Here is a 23,246-nt window from a genome sequence, read left to right as displayed (position 1 = left end):
TGGATCGAGAGTTACTCTTAAAAACTAAGAGAAGTCCTAAATCCTAATCGTAAGAGAGAGAGAGGAGAGAACCTCTCTCAAACTAAATCTAAATCATGGAAAGTAAAAATTGGCGAGCCCCTCTCATGAATGGATGCATTCCCCCATTTTATAGCCTCTAATCTGTGTGTTCTGGGCAGAAAACTGGGTCAAAAGCAGCCCAGAAATTGCCCCCTGCGATTTCTGTTACGTTCAGGTCGCGGAAAGGTGACGCGGCCACGTCGTCTACGCGGCCGCGCGAATTGAAGTTCGCAGATGCGACGCGCTCGTTCGCGTCGCCTAGCATTAGGGAAACTATGGCATATTATATATCAAATCGAAGCCCCGGATGTTAGCTTTCCAACGCAACTAAAACCGCGTCGTTTGGACCTCTGTAGCTAAAGTTATAGCCGTTAGAGTGCGAAGAGGTCAGGCTGGACAGCTTAGCAGTTTCTCCAACTTATTGTATTCCTTCCACTTTTGCATGCTTCCTTTCCATCCTCTGAGCCATTCCTGCCCTATAATCTCTAAAAACACTTAACACACATATCAAGACATCTAATGGTAATAAGAGATGATTAATATTAGCAAATATAAGTCCAAAGAAACATATTTTCAATCAAACCACATAATTAGGAAGGCAAATGTAAAACCATGCAAATAGTATGAATAAGTGGGTAAAGAGTTGATAAAAACCACTCAAATGAGCATAAGATAAACCATAAAATAGAGGTTTATCAAGAAGCTCAGAATTTGGAGATGAAAAACTTGAATTGACACACACGCGTCAGTGGCGCGTACGTGTGGATGAGAAAAATAGCAATGCACGCATAAGCATGGTGTACGTGCACGCGTGACTGAGCAAAATCACAACCTTCATGCGTAAGCGTAGTGCACGCGTACGCGTGGATAAGCAAAACGTTGGCCCTCCAACGTTGAGTCAAACGCCAATGATAGCAGGAATATTTGGTTTTTAAGAAGGGCGTTTGAGTCAACGTTGGACATCAAACGTTGACTCCAACTTGAGCACCAGAACTCTCCAATTCAAACAGATCTCTTCTCAACAGAAAGGGAAACCAATTGGAAGCCATTTTCAACCCAATTCCATCAAGGCCAAAAGTCTAATTCAGAAATTGAGGATCAATGGAAGAGAGTGTATAAATAGCTTAGAATTTAAGTTAGAAAGACTTTTACTTCATTTTTTTTACTTCTCGGTTCATTTAATTTTCTGCAATTCTTTCGATTCAGAATGTATCTTTCAATTTCATTTTCCATTTTGAGAGCTATGAACAACTCAACCCCTTTCATTGGGTTAGGGAGCTCTATTATAATTCAATGAATTAATAGTAGTTTTTAGCTTCTTCTTCTTTCTTTTCTCTTGATTATTGTTAGAAAGCTTTCGATCTTAATTCAATTGGATAGTTGTCTTGACAGAGAAGCTATCCATAATTGGAATTCTTCGGATCCTTGAGAGAGGGATGAAGAATTCATGCTAGAATTGCTTTCTCACATTGGATTAGATTGGGGGTTGGATGGATATTGTGACATTTAATCCTACCAATACTTTGATCTATAAATTTGTGTGGTATAGTCAGTGACCGAACTTCAACTCTTCCCATGAGCAATTAAATCAAGACATTGGGCAATTGTTCATGCTTAGAGAGATTGGTGAGCCAAGACATTGGGATCCAATCATCTAAGATTGCCAAGCAATGTCAATGAATGCATTGATTGAGGAAGAGATGAAAATGATTTGATCCAGAGAATTCAATATCTCCTGAAACCCAATGAATTCCTATCTCTGATCTACCCATTCTATTTACTTTCTGCTCTTTAAATTCATGCTTAATCCCCATTCCCATTTAATTTCTTGCAATTTACGCTTTTATCATTTAATTTCCCGCAATTTCATTTCTGTCATTTAATTTCTTGCAATTTAAGTTTCCTATTTGGTTGTAACCAGAATAACCGTCCAAGAAGCAATAATATTCATGTCCCGCAAGTCTTTCTAGCATCTGGTCCATGAAAGGTAGGGGGAAGTGATCCTTCCTGGTAGCTTCATTAAGCTTTCTATAATCAATGCACATGCGCCAGCCAGTCACTGTTCTTGTTGGTATCAGCTCATTCTTCTCATTTGGTACAACAGTGACCCCTCCTTTCTTAGGGACTACTTGCACTGGACTTGCCCAAGGGCTGTCTGAGATTGGGTAGATCACCACAGCTTAACACAATTTCAACACCTCTTTTTGGACTACTTCATTCATGGTTGGGTTTAGCCTTCTTTGCTGCTGTCTTGAGGGCTTGGCACCTTCTTCAAATAGGATTTTGTACATGCACATTGAAGGGCTAATTCCCTTTAAATCTGCAAGTGTCCATCCTATAGCATCCTTGTGTTGCTTCAGCACATGGATAAGCTCCTTTTCTTATCCCTCACTCAAGCTTGAATTAATGATTACTGGGTAAGTGTTGTTGTCACCCAAGTAAGCATACTTCAAGCTTGGAGGTAGGGTCTTCAGCTCTAGTTTTGGTGCTTCCACTTCCTTGTTGCCCATGTGGTTCAACATGATCGAGTCCTCCATGATTCCTTGTGGTACTTCTCCACCTGATGCTTGTTGTTCCAGCTCCATAGTTTTTTCACATTGTTCTTCTTCCAAAACTCCTTGAACTATCTTTTCTATGGTATCTACCATCATGCATTCTCCTATGGATTCTGTTGGGTAGCTCATTGCTTTGAAGACATTGAAGACCATATTCTCTTCATGTAACCTCAAGACTAGCTCCCCTTTTTGAACATCAATAATGGCTCCAGCAATAGCTAGGAATGGCCTTCCTAGGATAATTGATGTGTTGGCCTCTTCTTCCATATCCAGCACAACGAAGTCAGCTGGAAAAATAAACTCTCCTACTTTCACCAACAAATCTTTCACTACCCCATGAGGAAACTTGAATGTTCTGTCAGCCAATTGGAGTGCCGTTCTTGTTGGTTTGGCTTCCTCAATCCTCATCCTTCTCATCATAGCCAAGGACATGAGATTGATGCTAGCCCCTAGATTGCACAATGCATTCTCAATGTTGATATCACCTATGATGCAGGGAATTTGGAAGCTCCCAAGATCTTTCATCTTTTGAGGAAGCTTATTTTGTATGATGGCACTGCACTCCTCAGTTAGCACTATGGTTTCCTTTTCACCCCAGTTCCTTTTTCATGTCATAAGCTCCTTTAAAATTTTGGCATAGAGTGGCATTTGCTCTAATGCCTCAGTAAAAGGTATGTTGATCTGGAGCTTCTTGAAGATTTCTAGGAATCTAGAGAACTGGCTGTCTTTTCCATCCTTCTTCAGCCTTTGTGGATAGGGTGCCTGTGGCACAAAAGGCTTTAGGACTTGCTTTGATGATGATAGTGCAGGGGTCTCTTCTTCTTTCTTGGTTTCAGGTTCCTTTGCAGCTTCTTTTTCTTGGTTGCTTTGACTTGGGGATGCTTCTTCTACAACTTTTCCACTTCTCAGTGTGATGGACTTGCATTCCCCTCTTGGGTTGGTGATGAGTCCATATTTTCCGGTATATTTTGGTTTGATTTGAATGGATTTCATCATATAAACCCACATTTATTCATCTAAATAGCATGCTTTTGTGTTCTCTCCCTTAATTGTGCCTAAATATGAAAACATGCTATTTTGTGCTTATTTTGATCACTTTTATCCCACTTTTATGCCATTCGATGCCATGACATATTTGTTGAGTAAGTTTGGCAAGGCAAAAGTGGAAGGAAGCATGTACAAAGGGAGAAAACATGAAGAAAACAAAGGAGAAGCACACAATGGAGTGTGTGTGGGCACAACCACCTGTGCGTACGCACAAAAGCCACAAAACCATGTGTGCATACGCACGACAACCTGTGTGTACACACAAGAAGAAAATAAGCATGTGTGCGGACGCACACACCTATGCGTCCGCATACGTCCCAGTGCGTGACTTATTTATTGCAAATCGCTGGGGGCGATTTTTGGGTCTCCAGGGCCCAATTTTGGGGCTTTCTAAAGCTGATTGACTGCTATATGAAGGAAGGCCTCACTCCATGTGAAGAGGGGAGATATTAGGGTTAGATTAGCATTATGTAGGTTGCTCTCTAGAGAGAGAAGCTCCCCCCTCTCTCTAGAATTAGGGTTCTTTAGTTTAATTTCTTGTAATTTCTACTTTTAATTCTTGTTTCTATTTACTTTTCCTTGTCATTTATTGTTATTACCTCTTTGCTCTTCTTCACTTCTCTTATTATTTCCTTTATTTTGTTATTTTCATGTTATGAACACTTTTGTTATTTTAATTCCAATTAATGCAAATTTATGTTTCCATGTCATGTATTGCTTCCTTTAGTTGTTATTGCTATTTTCTTGCTTTGGTAGCTTTAGAATTTATTTTAATGCATTTTAATATTATTTTATTTTCATGCACACCAAGTGTTTGATAAAATGCTTGGCTTAGTTTTTACATAGCTTTTTCTTCACTCTTGGCTTGGGATTATTGACTTTGGTGTTTCTTGAGTCATTGATGTCCATTCTTGTTTGATATATTAGAGTGAGTTAGTTGATTTGGTTTCCCTTGACTCTATGTGACCCTTTAGTGTTGACATAGGACTTAGGAATTGAAATTAACTATGCCTATTTGACTTATCTTTGATGTAAGGTTGACTAAGTAGTATTAACTCTTCATAATCATCATATGTTTGTGGTTAATGGCTAGGATAGGTAGCCTTAGTCCTCAATTACTTGCTGGTGCACGAAATCGTGACTGTTCATTCCTTGGTAACGGCGCCAAAAAGTTGGTACGCACGTTCATAATCTTAGTTCTTTTTCACAACTTTGCACAACAAACCAGCAAGTGCACTGGGTCGTCCAAGTAATAAACCTTACGTGAGTAAGGGTCAATCCCATGGAGATTGTCGGCTTGAAGCAAGCTATGTTTATCTTGCAAATCTCAGTCAGACAGATTCAAATGGTTATGGGATTTAAGATAATTAAAATATAAATAAAATAGGATAGAGATACTTATGCAATTCATTGGTGAGAGTTTCAGATAAGCGTATGGAGATGCTTTTGTTCCTTCTGAACCTGTGCTTTCCTACTGCTTTCATCCAATCACTCATACTCCTTTCCATGGCAAGCTGTATGTTGGGCATCACCGTTGTCAATGGCTACATCCCATCCTCTCAGTGAAAATGGTCCAAATACACTGTCACCACATGGCTAATCATCTGTCGGTTCTCGATCTTGTTGCAATAGGATCCAGTGATCCTTTTGCGTTTGTCACTACGCCCAACACTCGCGAGTTTGAAGCTCGTCACAGTCATTCCTTCCCAGATCCTACTCGGAATACCACAAACAAGGTTTAGACTTTCCGGATCTCAAGAATAGCCGCCAATAATTCTAGCCTATACCACGAAGACTCTGATCGTGAACCAGGAGGCTAAGATATATGCATTCAAGCTTGATTTCATGTAGAACGGAAGTGTTTGTCAGGCACGCGTTCATAAGTGAGAATGGTGATGAGTGTCACATAATCATCACATTCATCATGTTCTTGTGTCCGAATGAATATCTTAGAATAAGAATAAGCTTGAATTGAATTGAAAAACAATAGTACTTTGCATTAATTCATGAGGAACAACAGAGCTCCACACCTTAATCTATGGTGTGTAGAAACTCTACCGTTGAAAATACATAAGTGATGGAGGTCAAGGCATGGCCGAATGGCCAGCCCCCTAAACATGATCTCTGAACATAAAATTAGTCAAATACCAACCAAAGATGTGAAATAAATCACTAAAACTAGTTTTTATAGTAAACTAGTAGCTAGGGTTACATAAGATAAGTAAATGATGTAGAAATCCACTTCCGGGCCCACTTGGTGTGTGCTTGGGCTGAGCATTGAGCTTTCATGTGTAGAGACTCTTTTTGGAGTTAAACGCCAGGTTGTAGCCTGTTTCTGGCGTTTAACTCTTATTTGCAACCTGTTTCTGGCGTTTAACTCCAGAATAGGGCAAGGAGTTAACGTTTGAACGCCAGTTTGCATCGTCAAAACTCGTGCAAAGTATGGACTATTTTATATTGTTGGAAAGCCCTAGATGTCTACTTTCCAAAGCAATTAAGAGCGCGCCAATTGGATTTAGCTCCAAAAAATCCACTTCGAGTGCAGGGAAGTCAGAATCCAACAGCATCTGCAGTCCTTCTTCAGCCTTTGAATCAGATTTTTGCTCAAGTCCCTCAATTTCGGCCAGAAATTACCTGAAATCACAGAAAAACACACAAACTCATAGTGAAGTCTAGAAATGTGAATTTCATTTAAAAACTAATAAAAATATACTAAAAAGTAACTAAATCATACTAAAAACTATGTAAAAACAATGCCAAAAAGCGTATAAATTATCCGCTCATCACTTGCCAAGAGGTTTCTTGTTTTTGAAGTTTTATTGCTTTGACTTTTACCTGCTTTCATTTAATTTCTTGCACGTTAAGTTACTTTCTTGCCATTTCTTTTCCTTGCATGTTTACTCTATTGCTTTGATGTTTAATTCCTCGCATGTTTAGTTTTCACACCCTTGGTTGAGAAATTGGGTGTCTATGTGGAATTGAGTTGTGGATGTCCATTCCGCGTTGTGTGAGAATTGTTAATTGGTTTGGTTTCCATTGACGCTAGTCTTTCACTAAGTAATTAGTGAGTTGACTAGGACTTATGGATTGAAATCAATTACACCCTTTGACTAATTCTTAAGGAGGATTGACTAGTTTGGATTGCTTCCACATAATTGCCACGTTTGTGGTTGGTGCACGAAATTGTGATGTCCAGGATCGAACAATCCCTGGCAACGTGAGCAACTTAGTACGCGCAATCGTAATTACACTTTGATTATGTAAAATTCATGGCTCTTTCTTTCCCTGGCAATGGCGCCAAGAACATGGTGCCAATACCATGGTTCACAACTTCGATACAACTAACCAGCAAGTGCACTGGGTCGTCCAAGTAATACCTTACGTGAGTAAGGGTCGAATCCCACGGAGATTGTTGGTATGAAGCAAGCTATGGTCACCTTGCAAATCTCAGTCAGGCAGATATAAAATAGTAATGAGGTTTTCGAAATTTATTAATAGAATAGGGATAGAAATACTTATGTAATTCATTGGTGAGAATTTCAGATAAGCGAATGGAGATGCTTTCGTTCATCTGAACCTCTGCTTTCCTGCTATCTTCATCCAATCAGTCTTACTCCTTTCCATGGCTGGCTTTATGCAAGGGCATCACCGTTGTCAGTGGCTACATCCCCTCCTCTCAGTGAAAAATATGCTCACATGCTCTGTCACAGCACGGCTAATCATCTGTCGGTTCTCGATCATGCTGGAATAGGATTCACCCTCCTTTTGCGTCTGTCACTAACGCCCAACAATCGCGAGTTTGAAGCTCGTCACAGTCATTCAATCATTGAATCCTACTCGGAATACCACAGACAAGGTTTAGACTTTCCGGATTCTCTTGAATGCCGCCATCATTCTAGCTTACGCCACGAAGATTCTGATTAAGAGATCTAAGAGATATTCATTCTAGCTTATTTCATGTAGAACGGAAGTGTTTGTCAGGCACGTGTTCATAGGGGAGAATGGTGATGAGCGTCACACATAATCATCACCTTCATCACGTTCTTGGGTGCGAATGGATATCTTAGAAGCGAAATAAGATGAATTGAATAGAAAATAGTAGTACTTTGCATTAATCTTTGAAGAACAGCAGAGCTCCACACCTTAATCTATGGAGTGTAGAAACTCTACCGTTAAAAATACATAAGTGAAAGTCCAGGCATGGCCGAGAGGCCAGCCCTCAATTGTGATCTAAGATAGCATGCGTTCAAAGATACCTAATACAATAGTAAAAGGTCCTATTTATAATAAACTAGTCACTAGGGTTTACAGAAATAAGTAATTGATGCATAAATCCACTTCCGAGGCCCACTTGGTGTGTGATTGGGCTGAGCTTGAGTGTTGCACGTGTAGAGGTCCTTCTTGGAGTTGAACGCCAGTATTTGTGCCAGTTTGGGCGTTCAGCTCTGGTTTTGGCTCCTTTTCTGGCGCTGGACGCCAGATTTGGGTAGAAAGCTGGTGTTGAACGCCAGTTTACGTCGTCTATTCTTGGCCAAAGTATGGACTATTATACATTTCTGGAAAGCCCTGGATGTCTACTTTATAACTCAATTAAAAGCGCGCCATTTCGAGTTTTGTAGCTCCAGAAAATCCACTTTGAGTGCTGGGAGGTCAGAATCCAACAGCATCAGCAGTCCTTCTTCAACCTCTGAATCTGATTTTTGCTCAAGTCCCTCAATTTCAGCCAGAAAATATCTGAAATCACAGAAAAACACACAAACTCATAGTAAAGTCCAGAAATGTGAATTTAACATAAAAACTAATGAAAACATCCCAAAAAGTAACTAGATCCTACTAAAAATATACTAAAAACAATGTCAAAAAGCGTATAAATTATCCGCTCATCACAACACCAAACTTAAATTGTTGCTTGTCCCCAAGCAACTGAAAATCAAATAGGATAAAAAGAAGAGAATATACTATAAATTCCAAACTATCAATGAAACATAGCTGCAATCATATGAGCGGGACTTATAGCTTTTTGCCTCTTGAATAGTTTTGGCATCTCACTTTATCCATTGAGGTTCAGAATGATTGGCATCTATAGGAACTCAGAGTTCAGATAGTGTTATTGACTCTCCTAGTTTAGTATGATGATTCTTGAACACAGCTATTTTATGAGTCTTGGCCGTGGCCCTAAGCACTTTGTTTTCCAGTATTACCACCGGATACATAAATGCCACAGACACATAATTGGGTGAACCTTTTCAGATTGTGACTCAGCTTTGCTAAAGTCCCCAATTAGAGGTGTCCAGGGTTCTTAAGCACACTCTTTTTTTGCTTTGGACCTTGACTTTAACCGCTCAGTCTCAAGTTTTCACTTGACACCTACACGCCACAAGCACATGGTTAGGGACAGCTTGGTTTAGCCGCTTAGACCAGGATTTTTTTCCTTTTAGGCCCTCCTATCCACTGATGCTCAAAGCCTTGGGATCCTTTTTATTTGCCCTTGCCTTTTGGTTTTAAGGGTTATTGGCTTTTTGCTCTTGCCTCTTGGTTTTAAGAGCTTTTGGCTTTTTCTGCTTGCTTTTTCTTTTTCTTTCTATTATTTTTTTTTTTGCCTATTTTTTTTTTCTGCAAGCATATGTTCTTTGCTGCTTTTTCTTGCTTCAAGAATCATTTTTATGATTTTTCAGATTATCAAATAACATGTCTCCTAGTCATCATTCTTTCAAGAGCCAACATATTTAACATTCTTAAACAACAACTTCAAAAGACATATGCACTGTTTAAGCATACATTCAGAAAACAAGAAGCATTGTCACCACATCAATATAATTAAACTAAGTTCAAGGATAAATTCGAAACTCATGTACTTCTTGTTCTTTTGAATTAAAGCATTTTTCATTTAAGAAAGGTGATGGATTCATAGGACATTCATAACTTTTAAGACATAGTTACTAACTACTAATGATCATGTAATGAAGACACAAACACAGATAAGCACATAACATAGAAAACGAAAAACAGAAGAAATAAGAACAAGGAATGAATCCACCTTAGTGATGGTGGCGTTCCCTTCTGGAGGAACGAATGATGTCCTTGAGCTCTTCTATGTCTCTTCCTTGTCTTTGTTGCTCCTCCCTCATTGCTTTTTGATCTTCTCTTATTTCATGAAGGATGATGGAGTGCTCTTGATGTTCCACCCTTAATTGTCCCCTGTTGGAACTTAATTCTCCTAGGGAGGTGTTGATTTGCTCCTAATATTTATGTGGAGGGAAGTGCATCCCCTGAGGTATCTCAGGGATTTCTTAATTTGCAGCCACATGTTCTACCACTGAGCTATAAACCCTTGAGATGAATCTTTCCATCTCCCATGACTCGGAGGTGGAAGCCTTTGTCTTCCCTTCCCCACTTTTAGAGGTTTAGGTGCCATCAATGGTAATGGAAAAACAAAAAAGCTTATGCTTTTACCACACCAAACTTAGAATGTTGCTCGCCCTCGAGCAAAAGAAGAAGGAATAGAAGAAGAAGAAGATATGGAGGAGATGGAGGGATGTGTGTATGGATGTGAGTGGTGGATGGAAAACAGAAGGGATGGTCATGAATGGAGAGATAGAGGGTGAGGTGGGTGGGGATCCTGTGAGATTCACAGATCCTGAGATGATCCTGTGGGTCCACAGATCCTGAGATGATCCTGTGGGGTCCACAGATCTTGAGGTGTCAAGGCATTTACATCCCTGCACCAATTTAGACATGCAAAATGCCCTTGCACACAACTCTGGGCGTTCAGCGCCAGGTTGGTGCCCATTTTGGGCGTTCAACGCCCATTTGTTGCCATTTCTGGCGTTGAACGCCAGAACCATGCTTGTTCTGGGCGTTCAGCGCCAGGATGTTGCGCATTTTGGGCGTTCAGCGCCAGAATCATGCTCTGTTCTGGCGTTGAACGCCAGGCAGATGCTTCCTCCAGGGTGTGATTTTTCTTCTGCTGTTTTTGATTCCGTTTTCAATTTTTATATTTATTTTGTGACTCCACATGATCATGAACCTATAAAGACATATAACTAAGAAAAATATAGTTAGATAAAAATTGGGTTGCCTCCCAACAAGCGCTTCTTTAATGTCAGTAGCTTGACAGTGGGCTCTCATGGAGCCTCACAGATGTGCAGAGTTTTGTTGAGACTCTCCAACACCAAACTTAGAGTTTGGATATGGGAGTTCAACACCAAACTTAGAGTTTGGTTGTGGCCTCCCAACACCAAACTTAGAGTTTGACTGTGGGGGCTTTGTTTGACTCTGCTTTGGGAGAAGCTTTTCATGCTTCCTCTCCATGGTTGCAGAGAGAGATCCTTGAGTTTTAAACACAAGGGAGTCCTCATTCATTTGGAGGACTAATTCTCCTCTGTCAACATCAATCACAGCTCTTCCTGTGGCCAGAAAAGGTCTTCCTAGGATAATGGATTCATCCTCTTCCTTTCCAGTATCCAGGACTATGAAATCAGCAGGGATGTAAAGGCCCTCAACCTTTACTAACACATCCTCTACTTGTCCATAAGCCTGTTTTCTTGAATTGTCTGCCATCTCTAATGAGATTTTAGCAGCTTGCACCCCAGAGATTCCTAGTTTCTCTATTACAGAGAGGGGCATGAGGTTTATTCCTGAACCAAGGTCACACAGAGCCTTAAAGATCATGGTGCCCATGGTACAAGGTATTATGAACTTTTCAGGATCCTGTTTCTTCTGAGGCAATGTCAGTTGATCCAGATCACTTAGTTCATTGATGAACAAGGGAGGTTCAACTTCCCAAGTATCAATGCCAAATAATTTGGCATTTAGCTTCATGATTGCACCAAGAAACTTGGCAGTTTGCTCTTCAGTAACATCCTCATTCTCTTCAGAAGAGGAATATTCATCAGAGCTCATGAAGGTCATAAGGAGGTTCAATGGAATTTCTATGGTCTCTAGATGAGTCTCAGATTCCTTTGGTTCCTCAGAGGGAAGCTCCTTATTGGTCACTGGACGTCCCAGGAGGTCTTCCTCCTTGGGATTCACGTCCTCCTCTCCCTCATTGGGTTTGGCCATTTTGCTTATGTCAATGGCCTTGCACTCTCCTTTTGGATTCTCTTCTGTATTGCTTGGGAGAGTACTGGGAGGGATTTCAGTGATCCTTTTACTCAGCTGGCCCACTTGTGCTTCCAAATTTCTAATGGAAGACCTTGTTTCATTCATGAAACTCACAGTGGCCTTGGACAGATCAGAAACTAAGTTTGTTAAATTAGAAGTATTTTGTTCAGAGTTCTCTGTCTGTTGCTGAGTGGATGATGGATAAGGTTTATTATTGTTGAACCTGTTTCTTCCACCATTATTAAAGCCTTGTTGAGGCTTTTGATCCTTCCATGAGAAATTTGGATGATTTCTCCATGATGAGTTATAGGTGTTTCCATAAGGTTCACCTAAGTAATTTACCTCTGCTATTGCAGGGTTCTCAGGATCATAAGCTTCTTCTTCACAAGAAGCCTCTTGAGTACTGTTGGATGCAGCTTGCATTCCATTCAGACTCTGAGAAATCATATTGACTTGCTGAGTCAATATTTTATTCTTAGCAAATATGGCATTCAGAGTATCAACTTCAAGAACTCCCTTCTTCATAGGCGTCCCATTATTCACAGGATTCCTCTCAGAAGTGTACATGAACTGGTTATTAGCGACCATGTCAATGAGTTCTTGAGCTTCTGCAGGCGTTTTCTTTAGGTGAATGGATCCACCTGCAGAAGTGTCCAGTGACATCTTTGATAGCTCAGATAAACCATCATAGAATATGTCCAGGATGGTCCATTCTGAAAGCATGTCAGAAGGACACTTTTTGGTCAACTATTTGTATCTTTTCCAAGCTTCATAGAGGGATTCACCTTCTTTCTGTTTGAAAGTTTGAACATCCACTCTAAGCTTGCTCAGCTTTTGAGGAGGAAAGTACTTGGCTAAGAAAGCCGTGACCAGCTTATCCCAAGAGTTCAGGCTATCTTTAGGTTGAGAGTCCAACCAGATTCTAGCTCTGTCTCTTACAGCAAAAGGGAAAAGCATGAGCCTGTAGACTTCAGGATCTACTCCATTAGTCTTAACAGTATCACATATCTGCAAGAATTCAGTTAAGAACTGAAAAGGATCTTCAGATGGAAGTCTATGAAACTTGCAGTTCTGCTGCATCAGAGAAACTAATTGAGGTTTCAGCTCAAAGTTGTTTGCTCCAATGGCAGGAATGGAGATGCTTCTTCCATGTAAATTGGAATTAGGTGCAGTAAAGTCACCAAGCATCCTCCTTGCATTATTATTATTTTCGGCTGCCATCTCCTCTTCCTGTTCGAAAATTTCTGAAAGGTTATCTCTGGATTGTTGTATTTTAGCTTCTCTTATTTTTCTTTTTAGAGTCCTTTCAGGTTCTGGATCTGCTTCCACAAGAATGTTCTTATCCTTGCTCCTGCTCATATGACAAAGAAGAGGGCACAGAGAAATAATAATAATAATAGAGATCCTTTATACCTTAGTATAGGGATCCCTGTGTGAGTAGAAGAAGAGGGGGAGACAAAGAATGTAATATAATGGAAGAAACACAACTGTGAAGATGGCAAAGATGTGAGATGAGATGTTAGTAGATGAATAAATAAATAGAATAAGATGAGAGAGAAGGAATTTTCGAAATTAGTTTTTGAAAAAGAGTTAGTGATTTTTTGAGAATAGTTTTTGAAAAAGGTTAGTAAAAATGTTTTTTTTTCGAAAATTAAAATAAAAAAATTAGGATAATTAGTTAATTAAAAAGAAATTTTGAAAAAGAGGGAAGATATTTTCGAAAATTAGAGAGAGAGAGTTAGTTAGGTAGTTTTGAAAAAGATAAGAAACAAACAAAAAGTTAGTTAGTTAGTTGAAACAAATTTTGAAAAGATAAGAAGTTAGGAAGTTAGAAAAGATATTTTGAAATCAAATTTTTGAAAAAGATAAGATAAGAAGATATTTTTGAAAAGATATGATTGAAATTAGTTTTGAAAAAGATTTGATTTTTAAAATCACAATTAATGACTTGATTCACAAGAAATCACAAGATATGATTCTAGAACTCAAAGTTTGAATCTTTCTTAACAAGTAAGTAACAAACTTGAAATTTTTGAATCAAAACATTAATTGCTATTGTTATTTTCGAAAATTTAGTATAAAAATAAGAAAAAGATTTTTGAAAATTATTTTTGGAATTTTCGAAAATAACTAAGAATTTTGAAAAAAATTTGATTTTTGAAAAAGATTTTGAAAAAGATAAGATTTTCAAATTGAAAATTTGATTTGACTCATAAGATTTTAAAAATTTTGAAAAAGTCAATTCAAATTTTCGAATTCGATAAGGAGAAAAAGGGAAAGATATATTTTTTTTTTATTTTTTATGATGAGAGAGAAAAACAACAAAAAGACTCAATGCATGAAAATTTTGAATCAAAACAATGAATGCATGTATGAATGATATGAATGTCAAGATGAACACCAAGAACACTTTGAATGTCAAGATGAACATCAAGAACATATTTTTGAAAAATTTTTAATGCAAAGAAAACATGTAAGACACCAAACTTAGAAATCTTTCATGTTTAGACTCTAACAAACGAAAAATGCACATGAGAAACAACTAAAGATGCAAAACAAGAAAACATCAAGATCAAACAAGAAGACTTACCAAGAACAACATGGAGATCATGAAGAACACTATGAATGCATGATATTTTCGAAAAATGCAAGATGCATATGCAATTGACACCAAACTTATGATATGACTCAAGACTCAAACAAGAAACAGAAAAATATTTTTGATTTTTATGATTTTCTAATTTTTTTGTATTTTTTTCGAAAATTAATTGAAAAAGAAAAAAATAAGGATTCCAAAATTTTTAACATGAATTCCAGGAATCCTGCATTCTTAGTCTAAAGCTTCAGTCCAGGAATTAGACATGGCTCACTAGCCAGCCAAGCTTTCAATGAAAGCTCCGGTCCAAAACACTAGACATGGCCAATGGCCAGCCAAGCTTCAGCATGTAATTCAGACGTGACACGCCTGACATACTCATTCCCAAAGGAATTAGACATGGCTTTACAGCCAGCCAGGCTTCACATGCTTCATGAAACACTAGAATTCATTCTTTAAAAATTTTGAATAAAAAATTTTTGAAAACATTTTTATATTATTTTCGAAAACAGATGAGAAAATTTTAGAAATATTTTCGAAAAAATTTTTGAAAATAAAATAAAAAGAAAATTACCTAATCTGAGCAACAAGATGAACCGTCAGTTGTCCAAACTCGAACAATCCCCGGCAACGGCGCCAAAAAAAACTTGGTGCACGAAATTGTGATGTCCAGGATCGAACAATCCCTGGCAACGTGAGCAACTTGGTACGCGCAATCGTAATTACACTTTGATTATGTAAAATTCATGGCTCTTTCTTTCCCTGGCAATGGCGCCAAGAACATGGTGCCAATACCATGGTTCACAACTTCGATACAACTAACCAGCAAGTGCACTGGGTCGTCCAAGTAATACCTTACGTGAGTAAGGGTCGAATCCCACGGAGATTGTTGGTATGAAGCAAGCTATGGTCACCTTGAAAATCTCAGTCAGGCAGATATAAAATAGTAATGAGGTTTTCGAAATTAATAGAATAGGGATAGAAATACTTATGTAATTCATTGGTGAGAATTTCAGATAAGCGAATGGAGATGCTTTCGTTCCTCTGAACCTCTGCTTTCCTGCTATCTTCATCCAATCAGTCTTACTCCTTTCCATGGCTGGCTTTATGCAAGGGCATCACCGTTGTCAGTGGCTACATCCCCTCCTCTCAGTGAAAAATATGCTCACATGCTCTGTCACAGCACGGCTAATCATCTGTCGGTTCTCGATCATGCTGGAATAGGATTCACCCTCCTTTTGCATCTGTCACTAACGCCCAACAATCGCGAGTTTGAAGCTCGTCACAGTCATTCAATCATTGAATCCTACTCGGAATACCACAGACAAGGTTTAGACTTTCCGGATTCTCTTGAATGCCGCCATCATTCTAGCTTACGCCACGAAAATTCTGATTAAGAGATCTAAGAGATATTCATTCTAGCTTATTTCATGTAGAACGGAAGTGTTTGTCAGGCACGTGTTCATAGGGGAGAATGGTGATGAGCGTCACATATAATCATCACCTTCATCACGTTCTTGGGTGCGAATGGATATCTTAGAAGCGAAATAAGATGAATTGAATAGAAAACAGTAGTACTTTGCATTAATCTTTGAGGAACAGCAGAGCTCCACACCTTAATCTATGGAGTGTAGAAACTCTACCGTTAAAAATACATAAGTGAAAGTCCAGGCAAGGCCGAGAGGCCAGCCCTCAATTGTGATCTAAGATAGCATGCGTTCAAAGATACCTAATACAATAGTAAAAGGTCCTATTTATAATAAACTAGTCACTAGGATTTACAGAAATAAGTAATTGATGCATAAATCCACATTCGGGGCCCACTTGGTGTGTGTTTGGGCTGAGCTTGAGTGTTGCACGTGTAGAGGTCCTTCTTGGAGTTGAACGCCAGTATTTGTGCCAGTTTGGGCGTTCAGCTCTGGTTTTGGCTCCTTTTCTAGCGCTGGACGCCAGATTTGGGTAGAAAGCTGGTGTTGAACGCCAGTTTATGTCGTCTATTCTTGGCCAAAGTATGCACTATTATACATTTCTGGAAAGCCCTGGATGTCTACTTCCCAACGCAATTGGAAGCGCGCCATTTCGAGTTTTGTAGCTCCGGAAAATCCACATTGAGTGCAGGGAGGTCAGAATCCAACAGCATTAGCAGTCCTTCTTCAACCTCTGAATCTGATTTTTGCTCAAGTCCCTCAATTTCAGCCAGAAAATATCTGAAATCACAGAAAAACACACAAACTCATAGTAACGTCCAGAAATGTGAATTTAACATAAAAACTAATGAAAACATCCCTAAAAGTAACTAGATCCTACTAAAAATATACTAAAAACAATGTCAAAAAGCGTATAAATTATCCGCTCATTAGTGGTCCACAACTAGGATAGGTGATGCCAGGGCATTTTGGCCAGTTTCACTGACCTTTTCTTTACTGTTTTTAGGGTAGTTTCATGCATTTTCTTAGGAAATAAGCTAGTTTTGGGTAGATATTCACTTACATCTTGATTCAAGCATACATTGTGCACTTTACATGATTTCATGAGGATTTTGCATGAATTTAAGGACAAATTGGATGTTGCATTTCCCATGACTTGGACTAGAACTTTGATGCACTTTATTGCTTGATTTCAGGACAAAGGAAGCAAAGAAGAACCACATTAGTGGCTACGTTAGTTACACTAACGTTAACACTAACGTGGAATGGGAGTAACTTGCAAAGTTAAAGAGAAAAGTGATTGCCAATAATGCTCTCAAAGTCATCATTGCGCACGTTAAGAGTCACATTAACTAAGTTAACGTGAACTCTAACGTGGAAGAAGGGAAATGGAGCCAACGTTAGTGACACTTAACATTATCACTAACGTTGGACCAAGCTCATGAGTGGCCACGTTAGTCACCACGTTAACTTAGTTAACGTGGCCTCTAACGTTAAGAAGAAAGGGGGGAAGCCAACGTTAGTGATATTCAACATTATCACTAACGTTGGCCAAGTCACACTAGGCCACATTAACTCCCACGTTAACCTAGTTAACGTGGAAGCTAACGTGAGGAACAAGGTGGTCGACAACGTTAGTGACACTAAACATTATCACTAACGTTGGAAGGAACCCACACAAACCCCAATGAGCCACGTTAACTCCCACGTTAACTTAGTTAACGTGAAAGTTAACGTGAAGAAGGGAGGTAACGCCAACGTTAGTGACACCCAACATTGTCACTAACGTTGGAAGGAGCCCACACATGCCACCATGAGCCATGTTAACTTCCACGTTAACTTAGTTAACGTGGAAGCTAACGTGGATAAGGGAATGTTGAGCCAACGTTAGTGACACTCAACTTTGTCACTAACGTTGGAGATGGCTAGCAAGGCCACGTTAGAAGCCACATTAACCTAGTTAACGTGGACTCTAACGTGGGAGCTAAGGGGCACATTGGAACGTTAGTGACAATGTTAAGTGTCACTAACGTTCTCGAAGGTTGGCACGCCTACGTTAAAAGAGCCACGTTAACTAAGTTAACGTGGACTCTAACGTAGGGAAGGGGGAGGCTTCTCAACGTTATTAGGAAAGTTGAGTCCCAATAACGTGCGCGAAGGACAAAGAGGCAACGTTAGTGGCAACGTTTGTGCCACTAACGTTGAGGTTAACGTGGCTCTTACTTGGGTAAGGAACGTTAGTGAAAAAGTTGAATGTCACTAACGTTCTCGAACCCATATTTTCACTGAACGTTAACACCACTAACGTCCTGAGCTAAAGTCTCTGCCCACTTCACACTTTCTCTCTGCAAGTAAAGCCAAGCCCAATGAAGAAGATAACTGCTTCAAACTCAAGATCCAAAGGCCCAGACCCAAGACTTGAAGAACCAACTAGAAGAGTAGAAGAGTAGTATATATAGGAGTAACTTTGAATTAATTTGGGAGTTGGAAAATATAGGGAGCCTCTGGGCATAGAATTACTCTATGTATTTACTTTCTCTACACTTCTAGTTTTCATCATGTATTCTCCATCTTTGTTTTTATTTTCCAGAGCTATGAACAACTAAACCCCATTCATTGGGTTAGGGAGCTCTGTTGTAATTTGATGGATCAATACTAGTTTTCATTATTCTTCTTCTATCTTTTCTCTTGATTTTACTTGAAAGCTTTCGATCTTCATCCAATTGGGTAGTTATCTTGGAAAAGAAGCTATTCATACTTGGATCTCTTCTGAACCTTGAAAGAGGAATGAACAGATCAAGCAAGAAATGCTTTCTCATGCTGGACCAAATTGGGTTTGGATGGATATGTGACTATAATCTTCTTAACACTTGATTTGGGAAATACATGTGGTATAATCAGTGACCATACTTCATCTCTTCTCATGAGCAATTGACCAAGGAATTGGCTATTGATCAAGATTTGAGAGATTGAATTACAAGAAATTGTAATTCAATCATTTAAGATTGCCAAGGAGATCAATGAGTGCATTGATTGAGGAAGAGATGAAAATGAAATTGATCCGGAGAATGCAACATCTCCTAAGCCCAATGAACTCCCCATTTCTGATCTTACCCATTCTCTTTAATTTCTGTTATTTACTCTTATGAGCAATTCCCCCATTCCCATTTACAATTCTGCAATTTACTTCAGTAATTTACTTTCAGTTCTTTAATTCTAGCATTTACTTTTTCTGTCATTTACATTCCCGCCATTTTATTTTCTGCAATTCTAAACTCAAATCCTGGATTCGCTCAACTAGAATATTCCTCTAATTAAAGTTGCTTGATCAATCAATCCTTGTGGGATTCGACCTCACTCTATTGTGAGTTTTTACTTGACGACAAATTCGGTACACTTGCCGAAGGAAATTTGTTAAGAGACAAGTTTTTCGTGCATCAAGTTTATGGCGCCGTTGCCGGGGATTGATTGTGCATCAACAATGATTAGATTGGAGGATAACTAGATTGAGCATTGTATTTTTGTTTGATTTAATTTTCTGTTTGAGTCATTTACTTCCTGTTTTAGTTAATTTCTTCCCTTCCCCATACTTTTTCTTTGTTATTTACTATTCATCTCACTAACCCACTAACTGTTTGATATATTGCATCACTCACACTAAAAGTAATTCTGACAGATATACTTTCTGCACCTATTCTCTTTGCTTGTACTTGTTGGTTGTATGACAGGGAGAAGAAGCGGGGCTTCAACTTCCTTTGATTCTGAATCTGAGAGAACCTTCCTTAGACTAAGGAGGGAGGCAAGAGAAAAATGTGTAGTTGGTGCTGAAGAAGAGGAGGAACACTTTGAGGAATACTTTGAACCAAACATGGAAGAAAACATGGAAAACCATCATGAAGAAGAGGCTCACAACCATGGCAGAAGAGGTCGAGCAAATCATGCTGGGGAGGATAGAAGAGTTTTAGGCTCTTACATCAATCCAAACCCAGGAAACTGTGGAAGTAGAATTCAAAAGCCAACCATCCATGCCAACAATTTTGAACTAAAACCACAGCTCATCACCCTTGTTCAGAACAACTGTTCGTTCGGAGGAAGTGTCCAAGAGGACCCCAATCAACATCTAACCACCTTCCTGAGAATATGTGACACAGTGAAGTCTAATGGTGTTCATCCTGACGCCTATAAACTGCTCTTATTTCCATTCTCACTCAAAGATAAGGCGGCCAAGTGGCTGGAGTCTTTCCCAAGGGAGAGCTTGACAACTTGGAAAGATGTGGTGAACAAATTCTTAGCAAGATTTTACCCTCCTCAACGAATCAATAGGCTGAGAGCTGAGGTCCAAACTTTCAGGCAACAAGATGGTGAGACTCTATATGAAGCATGGGAGAGGTTTAAAGACCTAACAAGGAGGTGCCCACCCGATATGTTCAATGAATGGGTGCAGCTGCAAATTTTCTATGAAGGGCTCTCTTATGAGTCAAAGAAGGCCGTAGACCATTCATCCGGAGGATCTTTGAACAAGAAGAAGACTATTGAGGAGGCCATAGATGTCATTGAAACAGTAGCAGAGAACGACTACTTCTATGCTTCCGAAAGAGGGAACACAAGAGGAGTAATGGAGCTAAATAATGTAGATGCTCTGCTGGCCCAAAACAAGCTCATTACCCAGCAGCTGGCTGACCTCACCAAGAAGATGGAGAGGAACCAAGTAGCAGCAATCTCTACTTCATCAACAACCCAAGAAGGAGTGAATGAAGAAGCAGATGGTAGTCAGGAGCAAGCCAACTACATTGGGAATTTACCTAGGCAAAACCATGATCCATACTCCAAGACCTACAACCCTGGATGGAGAAATCACCCAAACTTTGGGTGGGGAAATCAACAAGACCAAAGCCTTGATCAAAGACGCCCAAATCCAAACAATGCAGCCACCCAACACTTCACATTTAGACCATATCAACACCCCCATAACAACACCTCTCCACATTCATATCAAGGCCAGAATAACCCTCCTCAGCCGGACCTATCATCATTTGATGAAAGAATCTCAAGGATTGAGAATCTACTTGAAGGCATAAGCAAGGAGATTCAAGACAACAAGGTGTTCAAGGAGGAAGTGTGAGCCAGTTTGAAGAACCAGGGAGACACAATCAAGAGGTTGGAATCTCAAGTGGGGTATCTCTCTGAGCAAATTTCCAAACCCACAGATGGATTCCCAAGTGACACAGAGAAGAATTCGAGAGGTGAAAAAAAGAAAGTAAGATGGGAAGATTGCAAGATGGTCACTATAAGTGATAAGGAGACTGAGGACAGGCCAAGCAAGCTGTCAGAACAACCTGAAGATACCTCAGTAGAGGAGGGGAAAAAAGATTACCAAGAACTAGAAATATCAAAACAGGAGCTGCTGAGACTCTATGCACCTTTTCCCCAACTGCTCAATGGTGCTGTGGAGAAGAGAATATACTCAAGATTTCTTGACTTGTTTGCATCTTTGCATGTGAACATACCGTTCATCAAGACTATCCAACAAATGCCTGCATACATCAAGTATATGAAGGAGCTGCTTCCCAGGAAAAGCTCACTCAAGGGAGGCCAAACTATAGTAATGAACAAGGAGTGCAGTGCCCTCATTCAACCGCAGTTGCCTACAAAAAGAAAAGATCCAGGGAGTTTTCATGTCCCCTGTGCCATAGGGGAAACAATGTTTGATAGAGCACTCTGCGATTTGGGAGCAAGCATCAACTTAATGCCCTTGTCCCTGGTGAAGAGGCTGCAGATCAATGAGATATTGCCCACAGATGTAGTCATCAAGCTGGCTGACAAAACTCAAAAACAAGCAATAGGGGTGGTGGAAAATGTATTGTTAAAGGTGGGGAAATACTTTCTTCCCACAGACTTTGTCATCTTGGACATGGAAGAGAGTCACACTCACCCAATCATATTGGGAAGATCATTCCTAGCTACAGCCAGAGCACTCATAGATGTGGAGCTAGGGGAGCTAATATTGAGGATCCATGATGAACGACTCAGCTTTAATGTCTTCAAACTCTCACAAGAAGCAGACCAAGAAAACAAAGAACCAAGCAATGATCATAATGAGATGTTGATAGAGGAAACAAGCACTGAAGCACAACCAACACATCTGAGAACCCCACTGAATGATGAACAAGGCAAACAGCAATTGTCACAGCTCAAGGAGAAGCTGGAGGAACCTAAACCACCAGAGGCATGTGAACACAACAACAAAATTCCCTTAGAAGAAGGAGTCGCCAAGAGCAAGGCAGCATCAAAAGGGACAAAGAAGAAGGTACCAAGGGGGTGGAGGAACAAGAAGATCCCTACGGAAGACTTCTCTCCAGGAGATAAAGTGATCTCAGCTTACTTCCCAGATATCCCCCCTAATCTCCCCACTGTACCATCTCAGTTACCTAAGGTCTTCACTATCAACAGAGTTCTCTCCTTGGAACATGTAGAGATCATTGATACAACCAATGGATATAAGTCCAAGGCAAGAGGGGAGGACTTGAAGCATTATCAACCTCCCTGATGAAGGAGAAACGTCAAGCTAGTGACGCTAAAGAAGCGCTTCATGGGAGGCAACCCATGTTTTATTAGCTTTTACTAGTGAATAAGTCAATATTCATGAATTCCAACCCCAACTTGGTGAAGTCCTTATATTGCAGTATATAGTGAAGAACAAGTTTGGTGTTCAAAGCGTGCCAAGAAAGCATGAATGCAACAGAAAGCATGCTAGTCTTGGAGCTTTGAACAGAACTTTTCATTACAGTGCTCCAAACTAAGTTTGGTGTCACCCCATGGTGCCACTAATTTGCATATAAGGATACACAGTTAGTTAGTTGGTTGGAGTTCATGAATAAATAAAATCTTTTCTTCTCCTTATTATTCTAGCCGTAAAAATTTAAATTGATTTCTTTTTGTGATATTTCTTACTTTTCTTATTTGATCTTTATAGGGAAAGGAAAGGAGCATTGAAGGAGATTGATTGGACAATTTAATGAGAAAGGTTCGGCCACTTCATGAAGAGGGTACTACACACGTGCCTCAAGGGGGAATGCATAGGGAATGGTTGCCATGAAACATTGGAGGAAGAACAAACTTGGAAACTGAGCCAACTCCATCATAAAGTTGGTAATCCTCGTGCTTACTCCATACAAAACCCCATCCGTTCATCATACACCAACCCCATCAATCCACACCTTTCATCTCTTCATCACTTCTCTATATAAGTGGATCCAATCCGCACCATCCCCACATTCGAAATTCATATCCCTTGCACTTCACTTTCCAGCAACTAGTTCTTCAACTTCCCACTCTCTAAATCCCACATTTCTTCCCTTCACTACACCCTTTTCGCATTAACTTCATTCATGGCATCATCAAGCTCCAAGAGGCAGAAGAGGAAGGAACCAATGGAAAACATTCCTTTCGACGAGAAGA

General features: G+C 39.7%; 2 non-coding genes across 2 annotated transcripts; one reads left to right on the top strand and one right to left on the bottom strand.

Annotated features, from left to right (window-relative positions):
- Positions 1 to 12,482: 12,482 nt before the first annotated feature.
- On the top strand, positions 12,483 to 12,590 carry LOC112745611 (small nucleolar RNA R71). Its single transcript, XR_003173530.1, has one exon. It is a non-coding gene; the product is annotated as a small nucleolar RNA R71 (small nucleolar RNA).
- A 7,519-nt stretch (positions 12,591 to 20,109) lies between these two features.
- On the bottom strand, positions 20,110 to 20,216 carry LOC112745895 (small nucleolar RNA R71). The gene has a single exon (XR_003173801.1). It is a non-coding gene; the product is annotated as a small nucleolar RNA R71 (small nucleolar RNA).
- Positions 20,217 to 23,246: the final 3,030 nt, after the last annotated feature.

Source organism: Arachis hypogaea, chromosome 14 (assembly GCF_003086295.3).
Source record: "Arachis hypogaea cultivar Tifrunner chromosome 14, arahy.Tifrunner.gnm2.J5K5, whole genome shotgun sequence".
NCBI classification, from domain to species: Eukaryota; Viridiplantae; Streptophyta; class Magnoliopsida; order Fabales; family Fabaceae; genus Arachis; species Arachis hypogaea.
The sequence above is the reverse complement of the archived record's forward strand: the minus strand, read 5'-3'. Positions and strand labels throughout refer to the sequence as shown.